Raw genomic sequence first — 20667 nt, forward strand, 5'->3', positions numbered from 1 at the left:
CTATAAATGATTAATAGCTGGAATGACTCCGAGAGGTAAGCCTGAAGTACACATTTCATCTTTAGTTGTCTCTTGGTCATATTTGAAACCTTTCCGTCAAATTAAAATCACAGGGAGAAGGTAACTTGCTAATTTAAGGAAGCCATTTGAGTCCTGTGACAATGAGGCAATTGACTGACCCTCCCTCAAAAAAATGTTATAGTGCTGTTTCAATCTCTCCTTAATCTTAAAGGCATAGGTTAGTTCTGTTTCAGACTGGCATTCTAGCTCCTTTTTCTCTTCCTAGACCACTGGCCTTTTTAAAGCAATATTTTTTACTCACTGCTTCTATTTTCTTTCATCATTTCTTTCCTTCCACCAAACCTTGCATCCTGACTCCTGCCCACATCAGTCTTCTGAAAACAAATGGCACTCTGCTTCTATTGAGTCTTTATTTCATTATGTGTTCTGTTGCATTTGTGGACTCTCTTCTTGGCTTCCAGGATATTGCACTCTCCTGGACTTACCCCTTGAATCAGTTGGGATCCCAGCAAGAAACAGATGGCACATTCACACTGAGTAATTGAAGGGAGTGCAATCAAGGGGCTTTTTACAAAGATAGGGGGGTAGCTGAACAAGGGGTGGGGCAGTATGTGGAGACTACAGACAGGTGGAGCTGTGATCATCTGCTAGAGTTGAGAGGTGGGAACAGTTAGCAGAACTGCTGCATGGAGACAACCCACCCGACAGAAGCTGTGGACTTCAGACAGAGAGAAGTAGGTAACCTGAGGCAACCCATCAGAGGAAGAGCTAGGGGGATAAATACTACAACTTTACTCTCTTTCCAGCCTCTGATCTTCACCAGTGCTTCCCATTGGCCAAATCAGACCCAATGCCAGAGGCTAAGGGAGTCCATGCAGGCAGCTCCTGGGCACAAAGCAAGGTGCGAGTGGATTTAGAAGGGCAGACAGAAAATAGTCCCTGCATCCCCATCTCTCTACGCTCTCTCTGTCTCATGTATTGATTGGCCTTTCTCCGTCACCATCTCTGCATGTATAGTGTCGCTAAAGGCTCTGTATGCCCTTCTTCTCCTTGTCCTAGATAATCTCACCTAGGGCTTGACTTCAAATATGATTGTTATGTGGATACTTTCCAAGATCCTATATCGAGTTCTTTTCTGCCCAGCTCCTTTTGCTGGATGGGTCCTGATTAAATGACTCGCCACTCCCTCCATTTTAAAGCATTCAAATTGAACTCATCTTTCTCCCAGTTATAGTCTCCTTGAAGTCTATCCCAGGTTAAAGTTATTCTCCCAGACACTTATGCTGGAATCATTATACTTGTCTCTGTTTCCTCACTCATATCTAGCCAATTGGCTACTAAGATCTGTGAATTCCATCTCTGATTTTTCTCCAATACTCCTTCCCTTCTTTCCATCACTATGAGCAAGGGCATAGGTCATACTCTCATTTTTATGTGTACTCTTCTATAATAACTTCCTTGCTTCTAGTCCTTAACTTTTACAGAAGCAGTCCTCCACACTGCTTCTGAAGTTATCTTTTAAAAGAGTTTACATTTGTTAAACTCTTAAGTAGAAGCCTTTAATGTTTTAATATCACCTAACAAATAAGTTCAATTGCTTAGGGTGGTTTTCATCACCCATTCCATTGTAGTCCCAACCTATTTTTCTATTCTAACTGCTTAGGATATCCTTTTGGGTATTTCATACTTTATACCTCCTTCTTTTTATTATCCTAAGTCCTCTATGTTGTCTCTCCTTTTAAATTAACATAAGCAATGTGAATGTGAGTGAGGGGGTAGTAGTTCATATAACATAACGGAGAGGGATGGAGATTGTGGCATTTGGAGAAAGCTGTTTCTTTTTTTTTCTTGTGGATTGTTGCTATGAAGGAATGTAGGAACTTTGATTTTTAGATGTTTATTATTCAGAACTACCTAACCTTTTGAATTTTTATTTGAAGCTCCCATGAACAGTCATGTAAGTTTAGCATGTCTTCAAGATCTGCCTGTATTAGACCTTCTCAGATAGCTTTAGTCCAACAGGAAAGGACCTCGACCAGCACGTTTGGCCTTACCTGCAGGAATACACTCGAACATTTCATGTGCTACACAGGGCTCCGGATCCTGCTGCTTGTTATCCAGGGGGATCAATGGCCACACCCCAAGTGCTGCATGGAGGGAATACAGCACTGTGGTAAAAGAAAAACAAAAACAAAAAAATGAAGGGAGACAGCTATTTGCTGATTTTCAAATGTTGGAAGCTGCAACCTGCTCATACTCCTGCATTCTGAGAGATTTGGAGTCTGTTGATTTTCCCTACATATGATGGCAAAAGCGGCTACCTATGGATACCTAAGGGTTAGCGATCAAGGGAGAATGCAATGAGGTGCTATTTTTCTGAAGTACTGGAATGATGGGTGATTTGCAGTTTTTAAGCAGGTGACTCTGGATGCAGGGCTCACCCTAGATTCCTGAACATAGGCTAGTCATGTTTGACAGCTTTGTCAACAAGGCTCTTGCTGTGAGTTAACTCTTTAAGGACTTGGTTTTGTGGACGTTCATACACTGATCTGCATTTTCACCTGGTCACCTAAGTAGAACGGGTCTACACATTGGCTAGAGAAATAGAAAAGGTTTTAGGAAAGTGCAAGGTGAGTTTGCTACATCATTAGAATCCTTCAAATTCTTGGAATTTACAGACATCTACAAGACTAGGTATAGGGGACTGGTTTGTTTTAGTCTGGCAAATGTGACTCAGCTCTGTATGGAAAACCTACAGAAGTGAAGTGGTGCGCAGGAGCCAGACCTTCAAACCGAGTTTTTCTGTGGGAGTCAGGCCTAGAAAATGCATACAGACTGCTGTGGCTTGGTCTTGCTAAAACTCCATCAACCTGATCTAAAACAACAAATGTCTATCTTCAAGGTAATATCCAAAGCCTGTGTGAATTTTCCCAAGGACAGAGCTAATCAGTGCATTGCCATTCTCCTCTGCATGTTATTTTCATTTCCTTGATTGTACCTAAAATGTAGACAATAGTATTCTAAGTAATAGATTGTAAGTCTTTCTTTGATGTAAGACCCGAGGAAAACAATAAAAGCCTGTCTAGGCAAAGGTCGAGGTGCTCTCCTCTTGAGGGAGTGGCTGAGGCACCCATAGACACTCTCCCCTTGAGAGTGTAGCCCTGCCGTATCCTTTTTCTCCATAGGATTGTTGTCGCCTGTGTATGTATTTTCATCGTCAGCCACAACAGGTGGACTCTGCTGGCCAGAGTCCCCCACATCTGGTGCCCAGGAACAGGGACCCAAAGGCTACCAGCCATTGTTGTAGCCAACACACTAACATGGTGGAACAGGCACAACAGCCCAGGTGAGGCTGGGTGCTTTTCGGAGGGCGTAGGGTGCGTTGTATTTCAGGGAAAAGGGATATTTTTTAAGGGTTTTCCTCTCTTGTGACCACACTCTCTTTAGTAATCAAAAGCCTTTCTCTCTCTCTGGCAATCGCCACACCTTGCAGGCATGGTTCGAGCATTTAAGAGCAACAAGGGTGCTTGCCACAACAAAGCTACCTGTGACAGGATGAGTTGGATGTGGACCAGGAAAGAACACTAGGTTTCCTGCCAGCTGCAAGCAAAAGTCCATGCAATGAGAGGCACACTGTAAAAACATTCGCAAGCCCATCCCCGAGGCACAATCCCCAATCAGGTTTCAGGCTTGGGAGAGAGAGCAATGAATTTTCCTTTCAATTAGCTTTTTTCCCCCTTATAAGCGCCTCTGTGCACTCTTTCTTTAAAAGCTGCTTTTTGCAGCCCTTTTGATTCTGTCTTTTCCCTCTGCCTGCCTGTGAACAGAAAAGCAGACAGTAAATGAGTGTTTCAGTTTCAACCATACTGTGAAGATTGCTTTGAATATTCAGTTAGTTACCAGGGTTGTTTATGAGTGTCTCAGCTTCTTGCTGAAGCACCGAAGATAAGAGGCATTCCTCCCTCTAGCTTGAGATCTCAGATATCCCTATGTGAGTAGGGGCCTTGCGGAGGTGTCTGGGGTCAATCCCTGAGATGGGCAGGGGCCTCATAGGGAAGTCCAATCACAGTAATTTAACCCTCAGCTTGGTCAAAGAGTGCGATATAAAGGTTGGTCATCTGGCACTTCAAGCGCCCCCCTCGAGTTTTAGACGTGTGGAAAAAACCTGAAACCCATAAGTGGGGTAAGAATACCCTGGATACTAGCACAGTTTTCACCAACAGTACATTTTTGACCCACCACACTATACTCCAAAATAGCTAATTAGCTAGGGTTTAGTACAGGCAGTAGTGTCTGAAAGGGCAGACATCGAAAGTTTAAAAAAGAAAGCTTTTAACAACAAGAATGGGCTCTAACCTGTCTAAAGAGCAAGAAATCTACCCGCGTGTATTGCAGCAACTCCTCTGAGGATTAGGATGTCAGGTAAAACAACAACAGCTTATACAGCTTTTACAAAGTATAAAGGAATATTACCCCACTTTTCCTGATAAGAGAACCTTAGATCTTAGGGTTCGGGAAAAAGCAGGCATTAATTAAAGGCTTTGCAGGACAGTGGATTTCCTATCGGAGTTCAGAATTTATTAATTTAGGGACTAGTCAAGACTGCTCTCATGCCTATATGGACTAAGAAAAAGGAGCTGGTTACAGAGGAAAATATGGAGTCTAGTTCAGATGAGGAAGTTGTATATGATGCAGCAGAAGAACAGGCTATGAGAGTCCTGCCTACAGCCCCACCAGAGAACCTGCCTGATAGTAGCAGCTCCTTATCTCAGTTCTGGGAGTGTTCTTCCCCACAAGATCAGTCACCACCAAGAAAGCCAAAAAATTCAGACAGATACCCTGGTGGAGTTATGAGACAATGCCTCGGCAGGCAGCGGAGGCAGGTGATTTAGATGCCTTTTTGGCTTTTCCCATTAGAGTCAAGGGTCAAAAGAATGTCCATGAGCCCCTTCCCTTTTCTCTTTATAAGTATTTAAAAAATAGTATTAAAGAAAATGGTCTTCAGTCTACTTGTACTGACAGACTATTTCAAGCCATTACTGACAGTTATAAGATGGCACCATGGGACTGACGTGCCCCCGCCGCACTAGGGTTTTGCCAAAACTCACATCGCAGTACCTAGTCCGCATACTGAGCTGGGGGTCTGTAGCATAACCACCCAAGTAGCTGCTTACTGGGTCTCTCGCAGGATCTTCGAAACAGCATGCACCAGTAGGTAGGGGCAACAGCACCAGTGATGTGGTAAGGTCAGGGGCTTAGTGTTCCAGTCACCAATCTGAGGGACAGAAAGGAGGCCACTAGATATAATACCCATGACCACTGGTGGGGGGAACTTCATACTCCAAGCCTTCATACTCCTCTGGGCACCCTCATGAGGGACTTTGAGGTCTGATATCACCTATCCTCCAGTCATGATGAGGAATGCTCTTTCTTAAATGCCACACTTGTCTCCTCAACATCATCATCTTCCTATTCTCCCCACATCCATAACTTTTGCCATTCTTGTCATGGAGGAAGATTTTCATCCACTTGAAATACTAATCTTCCTGATTTCAGATATTTGCTCCAAGTTACTGTCTTGGATTTTGACAGCACTATTCAAATTACTTCATATCCACAAACATGTTAATCATCACTTGCTATAGACTGATGACCTGATGGAATAATGCAACTGGTGCCTCAGGAATGCCCTATTCACACTTATGCTACACAAATCATGACTTCTTCAGACACTACAGAATCTGCACAGAACAACCTGCCTACTCATCCACCCACAATTCCATCATTCTAGCAATGAACTCTTCCACCATCTCAGGTTATTAGCTACTACCAGTAGAAGTTACAAACCACCCAGAAAGAATTACATGATATATTCCAGTAATCCTAAGCACCATATAAAACATGATTTGCCTGTCACTGAACCCTAGGAGAGATCATTTGAATAAAATATGGTATCTGAGTTTGTTCTCAAGAAATACCCATGCATGCTTAGAGCTATAGGATTGGTACCTAGGGCCTAGTATTCCTGTTCATGATTCTGCTATGAATGGCTTTTTAAGCCTTCATACTCCAGGTCTGGGCTGCAAAGACCAGGGGATGACTTTCTGGTCCATCCCAGACCCTGAAAATATAGCTAGTAATGCTTTATACCACATGGTAGTGGCGTGTGAAAGCAAGTGATAGACAACAATGCCTGCTGCAGGCTTGTCCTGTGCTTACCTTGTGGAGATACTGTCTACCATTTCTGGCCCCACAGAGTCCTCATCAAGTGACCTAGCTCTTTACCTTCCAAAAATAGAAGACGCTAAACCTTAGAAAACCCACAGGTCTTTGTCCTTTGAAATGGGTTCCATCTGCTGTGGCCCAGTTCAAATGACCACTTGCTTTTGCGAAGTGTTTCCCAACCACCCGGCCAGAATTAATGGGCCCTTCCTCTGAACTTCTGTAGGCATCTTCTTCAGCAAAAGGCAGGAATGGGTGTCCCATGATGTAGAAACTTCCTAAGGTGACAGATCTCATGTGAATTCTTAAAGCCACATAATAAGATAGTATTTCTAGCTTCATTTATGGTTAAAAAAACTCAGGTTCAAAGAAGTATTAGAACTTGCTTAAAGTCACATAGATATTAAGTAGCAATATCAGGGTTCATATGAGTCTCTTTCAGATTAAAAATCTATGTTTCCCTATAGCACATTGTTTTCCAATTTACTTCATTTTCAATGTATTGAAATGATTGTATGATATATTAGGTTTTTTTCCCTTATATCAGAGATGCACCTTCAGTTTTTTCTGTGGGTCAGATAGGTGATATAACTGTATGGAGTGGTCAAATGTCAGCCAGCAAAGAATGACCTGAAGAGTGTAAGTCCAGCTCAAAGCACTCAAACGAGAAAGTCAACAAACAAGCACACAAAGCAGGGCTGTAGACCAAATTTGCCTACAGGCCACGAGTTTGCAAACCCTAGCAAAAGACCTGATTCTACGACTAAAGTAAGATCTTCAGGGCTGGCTTTGCAAACTACTCATTTTAGCAAAGCCTCACTCTGTTCTCCTGGCCCCGGCACGTAGTAGATACCAATAGATGTCCACTCAATTAAATGAAAAACTTAAAATATATCTTTAACCTTCAGACTCATGTTGTTTTTATTGAATCTATTCACACCAAGGTAGTTTATTTTTTTATTTTTTTCTTTAATTGTTGTTCAAGTACAGTTTTCTGTCTTTTACTCCCATCCCAGCCCACCCCCCCAGTGCTCCCCACCTCCCTCCCTATTAGTTTTTGTCCATGTGCCCTTTATACTTGTTCCTGTGAATCCTTCCCCCCAAGGTAGTTTAAAACTATTAGAAAGCTTTTGTTAAAATCCAGCTCCCCTCAACTGCCCAACCAGAATTTGGGAGTGAGACCAGAGACAGCAAGGCCAAAAGTGACAAATTGGTCTGATTTCTTATTGTTGGCCTCAGCAATCACAGAACAGATGCTTGGTTTCCCAGTGGCCCTGAACGTGTGGTCCGTTCAACAGGACAGAGTGATTCTGTCACTGAGATACCTTTCATTTATTAACCACAAGCTCTACTTAAAATGAGGAAATTACACGGTAAAAACTTAACCAAAACTCAGGTGTACCTCAACAGTCTACCGGCGTGAGCAAAGGCTCTGCCCAGTTCCTCATCTTACAGGTTTCCCCTCCCTACTAGCAAGTACATCAATCTAGTGGCCGCGAGGAGAAACCCTGATACGTGGTTCTCAGAAAGTGAAAGAGAATTGCTTCAAGGAAGCCAAGACCCGAAAAACTCTGTCAATTACTGTTGGTTTTCTGACAAGAAAGATTTATGGGTAATCTTATTTTATAAAAAATTATAAAGCCTTTGAGCTACAAATAAGTACCTGGACCCAAACTAGAGGATGAAGGGATTATTTTGTCACTCAGGAATGTGTTTGCTTTCATGTTCTGCTATGGGAGACTTTGTATGAAATTACACATACTAATTTTTTCAATATGAAATCCTTAAAATAGAAAGCCCTACTTAAGACAGAGTTACCAAATTTATCTTAAAGGAGGAGAAGGATGGTTGTCCTGGAATGATTTTAAGTCCATTCTCATGGATACAGTCTTCTCGAACAAATTCTGACAAATTTTGGAAATCTTCCCACTTTGAGGTTTTAATATCATTATCATGTTGTGGTTACATTAACTACTATTTTTAAGGGCAGCTACAAAGACTGACCATGTGCAATGAAAAATCTTGAAACTGCTTTCCATATTTATTTAAATAGAATTAGCACATGTTTGGAATTAAACTTTGCACTACTTTGCCCGGATTTTTTCAAATACTCTTATTTTTAGACAGATATAGTATACTAGTATAATAATAAGACATTCCAATTCTCTAACATTTACTGCTTAATTTTGCATCCATGCTTTTTAGCTTGCATCTTGCAATTTTCCTAGTTAATCAAAGGCTTTTTTCAGTTCCTACCACAACACTGGGATGTTTCGAGTTTTCTATTGATTCTTGGATTTTGACTGCTCAGCTTTCATATCCTTCTCTGATCCCCAAACATATGTCTCTCCACACTTTATTCTATTGGGCTTGCATTACATAATTTGGGGGTTGTTAAGTAACTTTTCAATGTTTAGATTATTATGACCACGGAAATATGTAAGTAAATATGTAAATATAATGATACAGTGTGGGGCAAAAGTAGGTTTACAGTTGTGAGTATGGAAAATAAAACAATAATTAATAAATAATGACACAAAAATAAACTTTCACACACTCACAACTGTAAACCTACTTTTGCTCCACCCTGTATACAATGAACTCTGTATTATACTATATTTAATATATTTAAAATCCTTTTTATCTTTCCTAAGACTAATAATTTGAATGCTTTAAGCTGTTCACACACTCTACAGTTCACTGTACTCTACTCTTTGCTGACATTTGGCCGTTTTACACAATTATTTTGTATCACCCCTCCACCTCACCACGAAGTAATTGTTGTTTATGATTCTGCAATCCATCCTAGGGTTTTCTGAAAGAACTCTGAAACTCCTTTTAATCTTGTCTGACTCCTCAGCTTAACTGTCACTTCCTTTCGCCACCCCCCTTTGAGAAATGCCCTCCTGGAACCCTGTGCCATCCCTCTCTCATGTGCACTGGTTGTGCTCTGGACCCACCCAGCTATTGTCCTGGGGCTTCTGCTCTAGAAAGTGGTGAATTATGCAAATGCCCAGAATCCTTTACTCTTTCGTGAATCCACACTCCTTACACTGTGTCTTTGCAGATCTTCCCATCACGCAGTGAAACTGATTTTCCTTCCCTTGAATCTTGGCTAGCCACATAACTCACTTTGGTCAATAGAATGGAAGTAACATGTGTCTCTTTTTCTAGGCACACTTCCTCTCCTTGTTCTTGGAACCTTACTGGCCCATGACAACAATCCCAGTTTATGTGGAGGACAAACAGTCATGTAGAGTGAAGATGACCCACCCTACTGAGGCTGCCCTAGATTGGGTAGTCCCTAGTTGACTCAGAACTTGACTGCAGATGCCTGAAACCATCCAAGACCAAAAACACTGCTCAGCTAAGCCTAGCTCAACTTGCCAACATGCAGAATCTTGAGCTGAATGAATACTTGCTGTTTTAAAAATCTAATACAACTGGTTCCAAGAGAATGTACCAGGTGAATTTATGGGAGGAAGAAAGACAGCATCTTGAGGAATGTAGTAATAGTATTGGTCCACACGAGGCCCCTGGGACAGGCAATTCTTAAGTATAATATTAGTGACAACTTTGGTTCAAAAATATGTTGAAAGTACTTTTTTAAAAAAATGGAATATAATTCACATACCATAAAATTCACTTTTTTAAAGTATGGAATTTATTATTTTACAAGGTTGTACAGCCATCACCACTAATTTTTATCACTCCTAAAAGTAACGCCATACCCTTTAGCAGTCATTCCCTACTCCCTTCAACTCTTCTCTTAATCCCTAGCAACCACTAATTTACTTTTGTCTCAATGGATTTGCCTGTTCTGGACATTTCATATAAATGGAATCATATAGTATGTGGCCTTCTGTGTGCCTCTTTGAATTAGGACATAATTTGAGCTCTTACATTTAGAGCTTTGATCCATTTTGAATTAACTTTTGTATATGGTGTGAAGTGGGGGTTCAGCTCAATCTTTCACAAGTAGGTAACCAGTTGACAGTACTAACATATTCAATGTGGAGGTGAAATTCTTTTCTAAGCAATTCTAATATAAGAGGCAAAGGTAGCGGCACAAATTAGAAAATAGTTCCTGGTAAAATAAGATGGCATCTGTGTTACTAAGCAGAACTCATCCTTGACCAACGTAGAACAAAAGGGCAAGTGAAACAAGTTGTTCAATATAATTGATGAAAAAGATGTGCACCTTAAATAATACTTGGTGACTGAGTTCCTATCATTTCAAATTTCTAACCTTTGTAAGTAAGCAGCAGTATGTCAAATGCGCTCTGAGAAATCAGACAGTAAGTTCAGAGACACCATCACGGAAATGGTGAACAAATAGTGCCAACATAAACATTTTCTTGGGAGATTTCACCCAACTGATTTTGAGTTCAAGGTTTGTGAATTCTGTTTATAGACGTCAACTCAGTGCTTGTAGTGACACTGAACCAAAAGTGTTTTCATCATTTCCTCTTCCCTCAGACATTAAATTTTTGTTCAGTGGCTTTTAATACCTTTTAGAATGGGTCCTTAGAATATACTTTTGCCTGCAGTAGCTATTCTAGAGGCTGAAGATCATCTTGTTTTCTCATTTTGGTGATTGTGGAGTCAGGGCTATAATAATCTTGTGTGTTCAGCATCTTAGAAATGGATTGTGATATTTCAAGAGCTGTATCTTTGGTCTTCATCCTCACTTGGCATTCCTAAGAGAGCAATAAAGGTGTATTTTGTTGTGTTAACGAGGCTGCATTTAAAAAGAATGGGAGCTAGTTGCCAGTGGAGCCACCTATGTGATTAGAGGGTTAGAACTTTCAGTTCCTCCCCCCGAAATCTGCAGAGTAGAGAAGGACTGGGGCTTGAATCAGTTGCCAGTGACCAATGATTTAATCAATCATGCAGGCAGTGTGATGTAGCCTGTGTAAAAACTCAGAAGGATGGGGTTTGAAGAGCTGATGAACACAGAGAGATTTGGGGAGAGTGGCATGCTCGGAGAGGGCATCGACGCTCCTGTGCCTTTTCATACACCTTGCCCCATGCATCTCTTCTCTCTGGCTTTTCCTGAGATAAGTCTTTTAATATCACTTGCAATAACTAGTCATCTAGTGTGTAAATGGGTTTCCTGAGTCCCATGAGTCACTCTAGCAAATCAGTCAAACACACAAAGTGAATCATGGGAACCTCTGATTTATAGCTGGTTGACCAGAAGTCTAGGTAACAAACTGAACTCACTATTGGCATCTAAAATGGAGGATGGTCTTATGAAACTGAGCTCTTAATCTGTGGCACCTGATTCTATTTCCTGGTAGAGAGTGTCATATTGCGTTAAGTTGTAGGACAGCCAGCTTGTGCCCAGGAATTTCTTGGTGGAGCAGAAAAATGCCTTCACACATCAGAATTGGGCTCCAAGTCAGAGGGACGTGTACAGGGAGTTGTATAGGGAATACCACTTGGTGCACAGGAAGGACTGAACCAGAGGGATGTGATCCCAACCCATCCCAACGAGAGAAGCTGAGGAAGAAGCTGATGAATGAACAACTTTTCTGAGGCATCAAGAAATCCTTTACTCCCCAACCTGGAGGTTCATTTGGATGCAGTATCATCCCATACACCAAAAGGTTGCAGGTTCCATCTCCGGTCAGGGCACATACCTAGGTTGCAGGTGCCATCCTTGGTCAGGGTGCATCTGGGAGTCAGCTAATCAATTCTCTTTGTCTAACATTTTTTTTTAAAGTCCTTTACCTGAAAGATGAATGAACACTAAATTAGGGAGGGTAGATTTGGAACTTAAGAATTTCAGACTTAAGAATTAACTCACTAGGTCAAGAAAAACTGATTTTAACTTTAACCCCTTTAGACTTTAACTTGCACTAACGTTTACTCACCAGGGCAAAAGTAATTTGATTTGCACTTTATTATATTTGAAATATAATGCTTTTGAACTTTCATATGATAATGAGAAGGTGTTTATATTGAAATCGACTCATCTCGACATTGTTGACTTTTTCTTTAAAGTATCCATGTCTTTTATTAGTATTTTCATGTTGTCACTTAATCTCATTACCGATTCTCAGATGTATTATGTCAGACAATGTGCCTGGACATAATTTAGGGTGAGAAATAGAATAGTAAAGGGGTTTGCAACCTGGGATGCAGAAGGGCTCTGAAGTTAAGTTAATTCCTGCATCACTCAAGTTCACTTTAGAGCATTCTCGGTGGGAAAATCCATATGACTCCCTAATGGTTTTAAGAAGATACTCAAAACAGAATGGTGTTGTGGAAGTGACTTCATGAATGGTTATTATGATATACTCTGACATTTACTCCAGTGGGCCAGTCACCCACTCCTTTCTTGGGCCCTCAACTGACCACATGTTTACTGATGAAGCCCAGTATGTTAAAACAAAACCAAAAAATCCAAAGTTAAGGAATTTTATGGTGAAATACTTCCTTTTTATTCCGGATGTTTTTGTCCGTATGAGGGATCTCATATAATTCCACCCCCCTTCCGTATCTTTGGCTCATTCCACCAGGGAGGACCCTGTGGGGTGCTTAGTTTCACAAGGGGGTGTCAAAAAAGGAAGCATTCTAAGAATCTCAGGCAGAAGCTGCAAAGTTTATGAGAAGGTAGACTATGATGTACCACAGTGTCATGTCCGTTATATTCTATTCATTAAATGAGTCTTTAAAGCCAACCTACAGTTCAGGGAAGGGGAATTAGATTGCATCATCTGATGTGAACAGTAGCATGCTTATCTAAACAAGGTAGAAATTGATAGTGGCCTTCTCTGGAAATTATTTACTACCTTTTCTACATGTTATATATGTAATTCGTTTTCCATACTTTCAAATGGTCTATGCTTCATAATTAAAATATGTTTCTTAGAAACAGCCTAAAATTGGGTCTTATTATTTAAAAAAAATTTTAATTGAGAGAGAAAGCAAGGAAGAAACACTGATTTGTTGTTCCACTTATCTATGCATTCAATGGTTGATTCTTGTATATGCCCTGACCGGGGATCAAACCTGCAACCTTGACATATAAGAATAATACTCTAACCAACTAAGCAACCTGGCCAGAACCTTGGGCCTCATTATTTTTAACCAATCTAATAATTTCCTTTTATTAAGTGTGTTTACTTCATTTATATTTAATATAATTATCGGCATGTTGCATTTAAGTCTCCCATGTTAATGTTTATTTTATATTTACTCTGTTCTTTTTTCTACTGTTCCTCTTTTTCTGTCTTCTCTTAATTGCATTTGTTTTAGTATTCCATCTTCTTTTATGCATCATCTTTTATGTTTCTTCGTGTTAAATTTGTTTTGAGTCATTGCCTTAGAATATACAATATGAATTATTAAATTACCTACTTTAATGAACAGCACAAGTACCTTAGAATAGAATAATTTCCTCTATTCCTTCCCACACTTTGTGTTCTTGTCATTTTATATTTTATTAGTACCTGTGTTACAAATGCCATAATCATGTTAGTATTTCTATTTTAGGCAAAACTTTAAAATTTTATTTTAGATTTTCAGAAGGGTGTAGGGTGAAAGAGTGGGAGAGAAACATCGATGTAAGGAACGTTGATCGACTGCCTTCTGTGTAGGGAACTAAACCTGCAACCTCCGTATGTGCCTTGACCAGGAATCAAACTGGTGACCTTTCAGTGTACAGGGTGATGCTGAAGCAACTGAGCTACACCGACTAGGGCTTAGTCAAAAATATTTTTAATCATATATCTATATGTTTATACATACATATAATAGTATCATAATATTAAAAATGATAATGTGGGCAATATATATAAAGCAAATATATATGTATGTATCACATATATATATATCTATGCTTGATAGATAGGAGGGAGACTCAAAAATGGAATTTATTTATAAAAATAGTGTATTTATTCTTACATGTTTAAACTTTAGTCCCCTTCTAAGTACTCTCTGTTTGATGCAATATACCTATTGAGACATTTTTTTCCCACTGTTCACAACAGCTTTTGAACTTGTTGATTTTGATGCCTTTCAGTGCTTCTGCCATTCTTTGTTTCACCTCTTCCACATCAGCAAAATGTTTCCTTTTGAGAACTTTTTTCATGTGGAGTGACTTTCTGGGTGAATAGGGAAGGTGGGGCACGGGGGTCATGACATTTGAACACTCAGGGTGGTGTGGGGAGGCACACTGCTAAATCACCCACCATGAAATGGGCAAATAAATGGAGTCTTCAAAAAAAATGTACTGAGCCCAAATGCAGCCTCTCATAACAACACCAGTAGGTGCACAGTTACAGATGGGTTCCTAGAACTCTCCCCTAGTGGGGGAGCCCTATTAGACTAAAGGGCCCATCCTCCAGAAGATAATTCTAGTTCTTTTTGGGTCCCCCTCAAACAGATGGACAGAGATAGACACTATTTCAAGTGTATCTCTAAGATGTCCATTTCTCCCTCTCTCTTTAGGTCTGCTACCCCTAAGCACTCAGTGAAGACCCATGGAAAAGACATGGTGAGTGGCTGGAGACGCGCTCTGTCATGCTTCACCCAGGAGGCTACAAAAAGGTCCTTAGCATTTTGGCTGCCAGGTCTGCAGTGGGTCCTTCCTTTTGACGATTCTGCCAGATGTGAGAACAATGCTGGGTCCTGTCTCTCCTCTAAGTGGTTCTTCATTTTGGGGAATTTGGCTCATTTGGGTTTCTTCAAGTTGTCTAGTGATAGGATTTTAAAAACTATGCCTCTGTAGTATTTTATAGCCTTTTCGTGTCTTTTGTTTGAGTGAGAACTTCTGCGCCTTATGTAGAACTGTAATAGAATCCCAGCCTATGTGATTCTGAAACAGGTGTGTGGGCTCAATTGCCCGCAGCCAAGACTTCCAGTGCCTGGGTTTGGAAAAATGGGAAGAAATAGTTTATTTAAGAGTTATACAGGTTGAGAATAATGGCAGAGTTCTGCCATTACGTCCCATTCTGTTTAAGATACCCACAAACACACACACACTCCTGCCTTGCTTTTGCCCAAATCAGGCCCGTTTCAGAACTATACCAGTCAGAGGTACAGTCTTTCAGGAAGAAAAACAGAAGTCCACAGCTCAGCATTCCCCTAGTCTTGGTTAAGCATTCCTGCTTCTCCCAGTAATCCGGGCTTGGTTAGGCAGATCCCACAACCCCCAGCACCATCAGCCTTGTTGCCATGTTCTCTAGCAATTAATCCAAAACTGTGTGGTACCTCCTTGTGGTGGACCAGTGGGTTCCTTCTGCACCCTTTCAACCCACATAGCCAAGAAAGGGAATGGCCGCTGCACCTAGTTTAAATCCTGTCCCGGAGCTTCCAGTGTGACCCCATTTCCTTCTCCTCCCACCATGGACTATATATGCCTGTTCCCTGTATCTTCTGCCTTTCTCCTGTTGCCACTGTTAGCTCAGGAGGGAGTGGCCCCATGTTGCAGAATGAACCTTCTCCAAGCTCTTGAGCAGGTGCAGCAAGCCCCTGGCTACATCACATTAAAGTCACACCCATCTCCCTGGCCCCTACTGTGGCAGGCACAGCTATTTAACATACTTATGAAGCTAGCCAAGTTGCCATAGATATCCAGCCTTCCAATCGCTGTGCTTTGTTTTTCCTAACCCCCAAGCCAGGTTTATGGGGAATATCCTCTGAACTCCATTTTTGTATATGACTTAGAGCAGAATTTTCCAAATTTTTTAGCATTAAGAGACTTTGCATTTAGAGTTTCCTTAACCTCAAAAGACTTCCACTCTTGAGTTTGTTTTACTAACTCATGTATGAATACATCCATCAAGTTTCAGCTTAAATATTATTTCCTTGTGAGAGGCTTCCTATAATAATCTTTACATTTCTCTTCTAATTGTAAATCATTTTCTTTGTGAGATACTCAGTAGTTGTCTTAGTGGTGGAACTAATGCTCTGTGATTAATCTGGCTATTGTAACTTACCCCACAGAAAATAGGAGGAGAGAGGATTTCAGGACAGTAGTCATCTGTGATTTTGTCTGCATTGCATTTCTCTTTTGTCTTTTACTATCAGTGGTCCCCATTTCTTTGGAAAAATGCTGCTCTGGCACTCTATGTAGACCCGGGGGGCTGTAATTCTCCAGTGCCTCTCAGCAGTACCTATCTGTTATTCTACATGGGCAAGTGATCTCGGCTGAGCCAACCATAGAACATTACTGCAGTACCAACATCACTATTATTCAATACTCCTGGTTTGCGAGGGAGCCTCCCATCTTGCAGAAGCTTAATCCATACAGGCAATTCATTTATTTATGTAACTGAAAAGTACAAGGAGATTATTTCAAAAACAGAATCATGGGCATTTCTTTACAACATGTGGGTTTTATTTAATAATGAAAATGATGAATGTTAACTTTCTATTCTTATGCTATTACTCTATCTAATAGGTTCTTTGTAGGTATGCTAAATCAATGGTTTCATTACTAATTTAACAATTAGCCACTATCCTATAGTAAAACTGTTGTATATCTTCATGTTGGGGATACTACTTTATATGCTAAATGAAAATATCGAAACCACTGCAGTTTATTAACAAAAATCAGATATGATACAGAAAGCCTGTCTATGGCAATAATAATTCCTTTCATTAATTTCAAATGGTCTTGTTTTAGGAATACAGCATCAGCATAATGCAGATCGTATAAAATCTGTTTACTTACTTTTCTTTTTTTTCTTGCTTTTCCCGTCTTGAGCTCCCCCCTGCTTTCTCTCCCTATTCCTTTACCTTCTTTGTTTTCTTCTTTTCCATACATTCCCTCATATCACCCCCCTTTACTCCCTACACCCCTTTCACTGTTATTAGAATGCACGTAAAGGAGGCGATAAAACGAAATAAAATAAAGTGACAGTTTACTAAGACAGGACAGGCCAATGAAGAATCCCTGAAATGGTTTAGCCTCTTCTGAGGCCGGGCCAGTTTCTAATCAAGTCATTCAGTGTAAGAGAATTCCCCTGGGGCAGGGTTACTGGCTCTCCAGGGCTCTCCAGTTGCTGGGTTATGATGATAAAACCAGCTCTGAGTACAGGAGATTTTCATTTGATGAGTGGTCTGAACGTCTACTTAGTGGTTATAAAATATTTGCTGCTGAAAGCCACAGAGGATTGATAAACAGATCCTGGACAGCTGAGTTATTGCAATCTACTTAACATGAGGAGAACAAATTATGAGTCAAATGTTCCTGTTTCATAACCTTACCCAGGGCAGAGGGCTGTTCAATGCTGGCGTTAACCCTGCGTGCACTGCGCTTGGCCGGGATCCCGGAAAGGGCTGGAGGAGGCACTGGAGCAATTCAGGTGGCTTTGCCATTAGGACAGAGGTGCGCGGAGAGGAAATTTAAAAGGCCCATCTGGTAAAGGAAATAAACAATTTGTAAAACTGCTGCATGGTACTGAATACACTGCCTAAACTCCCTCTGTGGTTTACATTTCATCTTCCTTAGATGACACGTGTTTAGGCTTATTAAGTCTTGTCTTCAGCATAATACTGTATTCTTTTATGTGGTTGGGGGAAGGGAAGGAATATGTATGTGCCTGTTCTCTATTAGTCGTTTGAACCTGGGTCAGTCATCTCAGCCCAAGTCCTATAAATAATCTCATTGAAATCCGACTCCTTTTCTGTACTTCCCAGATGATGCTCTTCTGTAACATGTGCAGAAAGGGATGGTTTCATCTCACTCATGGGACACAGACTAGGAATTTGTCTCCAGTGCCTATGATTGATAAAAGTAAACAAAACAGTGGGTTTTTTTCCCCCCTTAACCAGTTCTCAAACATCTATTTGAGGGCACCGATTTGAGCATGAGTGAAAAGCATTTTTAGTGGGCAGTGAGAAAACAGTTCCTTTGTTACTTGAGACTTCAATGTTCTGAGAATGTGGCTTCATCAGGGGCCGGGGCTGCTTTTTGAGCCTTAGCCAAGTGGAGGCACGTTTCTGCCCTGCATCTTCATTCACTTGCAGCTCACACACTCACCTCCCCCAAGAGCAAGCACACACGTGCACGCATGCATGCCCACGTATGCACTCCAGACTCGGGCTCTGACTGTGCCGGGGCTTCCACTCCCACAAGCCATTTTTCCTGCTTTACTCAATCCCACGGCTGGAATTGCTGCTGGCAATTTACTTGCAGAATTCAGACATGGACTTGGAAATAAAAGTATGCAAAATACGTGTTTTAATAAAAAATACAGAGAGCCAAATTAAGCTGCACTGTATTTTTCTTCTTACTGGCACACTCCCAGTAGTTTCAAATTGGTTTTCCTGTGCCAAGAATTTTCTTAAATGAAAGGCACTGTGCTAGGAAGGCTTTTAAGGCCTCTTCACCTTAAAGTGCAAACCTCTGAATGCGGCCCTAAAAAAGCAAAGTCTAGATTTGGCATGCCACTTAAACCATGATTAGTAGAGCGTATCAGCATGCTAGAAATAGCTGTATTTGTGAACCTCCTGTTCTTCAGCTTTTGATAGCCAGCCAAGCCCTAAATCAATTCCAAAGAGTGAAAACTAAGATAATAATGAGAAAATAGACTTTTCATGCTAGAAAACAGGGAAGCGTCTTACTGTGTACATGCTGACTTTGGGTCGCATAGAACCAGGAGCAGTGACCCTGGCCTGCTGGCCTTATCTTCAAGGTAGTGCACTGCGTTACTATACACAGATCCTCCCTACTCTGTAGGTCTCAGTTTCCTCATTAGCAAACTGGGGACCAATTGTGCTAGCTTTCTCATGTGGAATATAATGCATTCCTTATTCCTGTGTACCTGGTGCTTCCAGTCAGCTGGGAATTTTTGTGTGTGTGTGTGTGTGGGGTGGGGGAGGTTTCTAAAAGCTTAACTCCTGTTCTGAATTAGTCTGAGGCAGACTTGATATTTTTTTCTTCCTGCTAAAATATGTCCTTGTGCCTTGCTTGACAAGCTGTTGTAAATGTTTTGAGACATCTCTTTTATTTTGAGGTCTGCATCTGAGCAAGGTGGCAAATGAACACACTTTCAACTTTTCCTCCCTCTGAAGCCGAGTGGTGAGCGTTCACGGTGGCTATTTGTTCAGGAGAATCAGCCATAAATCAGGACTCATTTTCTATTTTCTTCTTATTGATGGAATTGCTGTAGGAAAACAGCTTATCTCCCAAGCTCCTAAAGCCGTGCTGGCCTGAAAGCTGCATGCAATAAAAGTTGTTTGGACAGGAGACTGACCAAACATGACAATGGACAGAGAGGGATGGTGGAAGGGGGGAGGGGTATGCACGCTTGCCTGTTTTGAACCCAGACACTCTTTCCAGTTTTTCTTTGTTAAATTACTTTTTCATATGAAGGACTCAAAGGGAACAGCCCCTCCTGGCAGCCAGAAGGCAGAAAACAAACCCTTTGAAATTTCTAATTTGTTTATAGATGGTCCTCCAGGAGCCAGCTGGAAAATAATTTTGTCTGCCAGAGAGAGGGAGCAGCTACCCGAGGGTGCTGTGGTGAAAAAAAATGACTCTCTAGTTTTGGTCCTTGAATGTCTTATTGTTCAGTGCACAGCGGTTGTTCTGAAATGACTCATCTGGCAGAGAAAGAAAATGAAAGAAAAATCCCTCCTCTGTTCTCTGGCCTAAGTTTCTAGGAAATATCTTTTTTTTCTTGTTTCTTTTTTTTAAAGATTTTATTTATTTTTCTTTAGAGGGGAAGGGAAGGAGAGAAGGAGAGAAATATCAATGTATGGTTGCCTCTCGTGAGTCCCCTGCTGGGAACTGGCCTGCAACCCAGGCATGTGCCCTGACTGGGAATCGAACTGAGATCGTGTGGTTCACAGGCCCGAGCTCAATCCACTGAGCTACACCAGCCAGGGCTTAGGAAATATCTTTTTTAAAAAGGCATTTCTTTGTCTTCATTTGTTTGTCAATTAATTTTGGAGTTACACGAAGATGTGTTAATCTTGCCCCCTAATTGATGCGTCTTTTCCTCTCTGAGGGAGATTTTTGTTGTGGGTGCCTCTTAGACCAATCACTTTGCACAGCTGAGACACTGTTTTCTCCCTGTGAGGTGCTAACAAGTTGAACTACTTTTCTAGATCATACCACACATTCCGCAAACTCTTATTCTAACGGTGTTTCTCAATGTGGGCAAGACAAAGGTTTGGAGATAGTCAGAGAATTTCTCTTCTATAACATAAAAGTGTTTTCCCCCCTCAGTTTGGCAATCTGTGAAATGGGTAGTAGGATCACCTGTTCTGCATCGCACGGTAATATTGTGGACATGCCCTCATACCTGGTATAGCTGAGTAGCAATGTTTCCTCAGAAACTTAGATCACCGGCCTGGAGGAGAATGCCCCATACAGTTGTTCTACTTTATGGGCAGGAAGTAGCCCCCCGGCGACTTGACAAAGGAAGCACAGCTGTTTGGGGCCCAGTTATGGCCTGAACT

The 20667-nt window shown here is 41.1% G+C and overlaps 1 long non-coding RNA gene across 1 annotated transcript in view; it reads left to right on the forward strand.

Annotated features, from left to right (window-relative positions):
• The window catches only part of LOC118975050 (uncharacterized), a 205447-nt gene extending 190678 nt beyond the window's left edge, over positions 1 to 14769 (forward strand). The window contains exon 3 of the long non-coding RNA XR_005063997.1: positions 14704 to 14769. This is a non-coding gene — a long non-coding RNA (uncharacterized LOC118975050). The remainder of the gene's footprint in view (positions 1 to 14703) is intronic.
• Positions 14770 to 20667: the final 5898 nt, after the last annotated feature.

Source organism: Sturnira hondurensis, unplaced genomic scaffold (assembly GCF_014824575.4).
Source record: "Sturnira hondurensis isolate 20B ecotype Veracruz unplaced genomic scaffold, ASM1482457v3 Scaffold0001509, whole genome shotgun sequence".
Taxonomy (NCBI): domain Eukaryota; kingdom Metazoa; phylum Chordata; class Mammalia; order Chiroptera; family Phyllostomidae; genus Sturnira; species Sturnira hondurensis.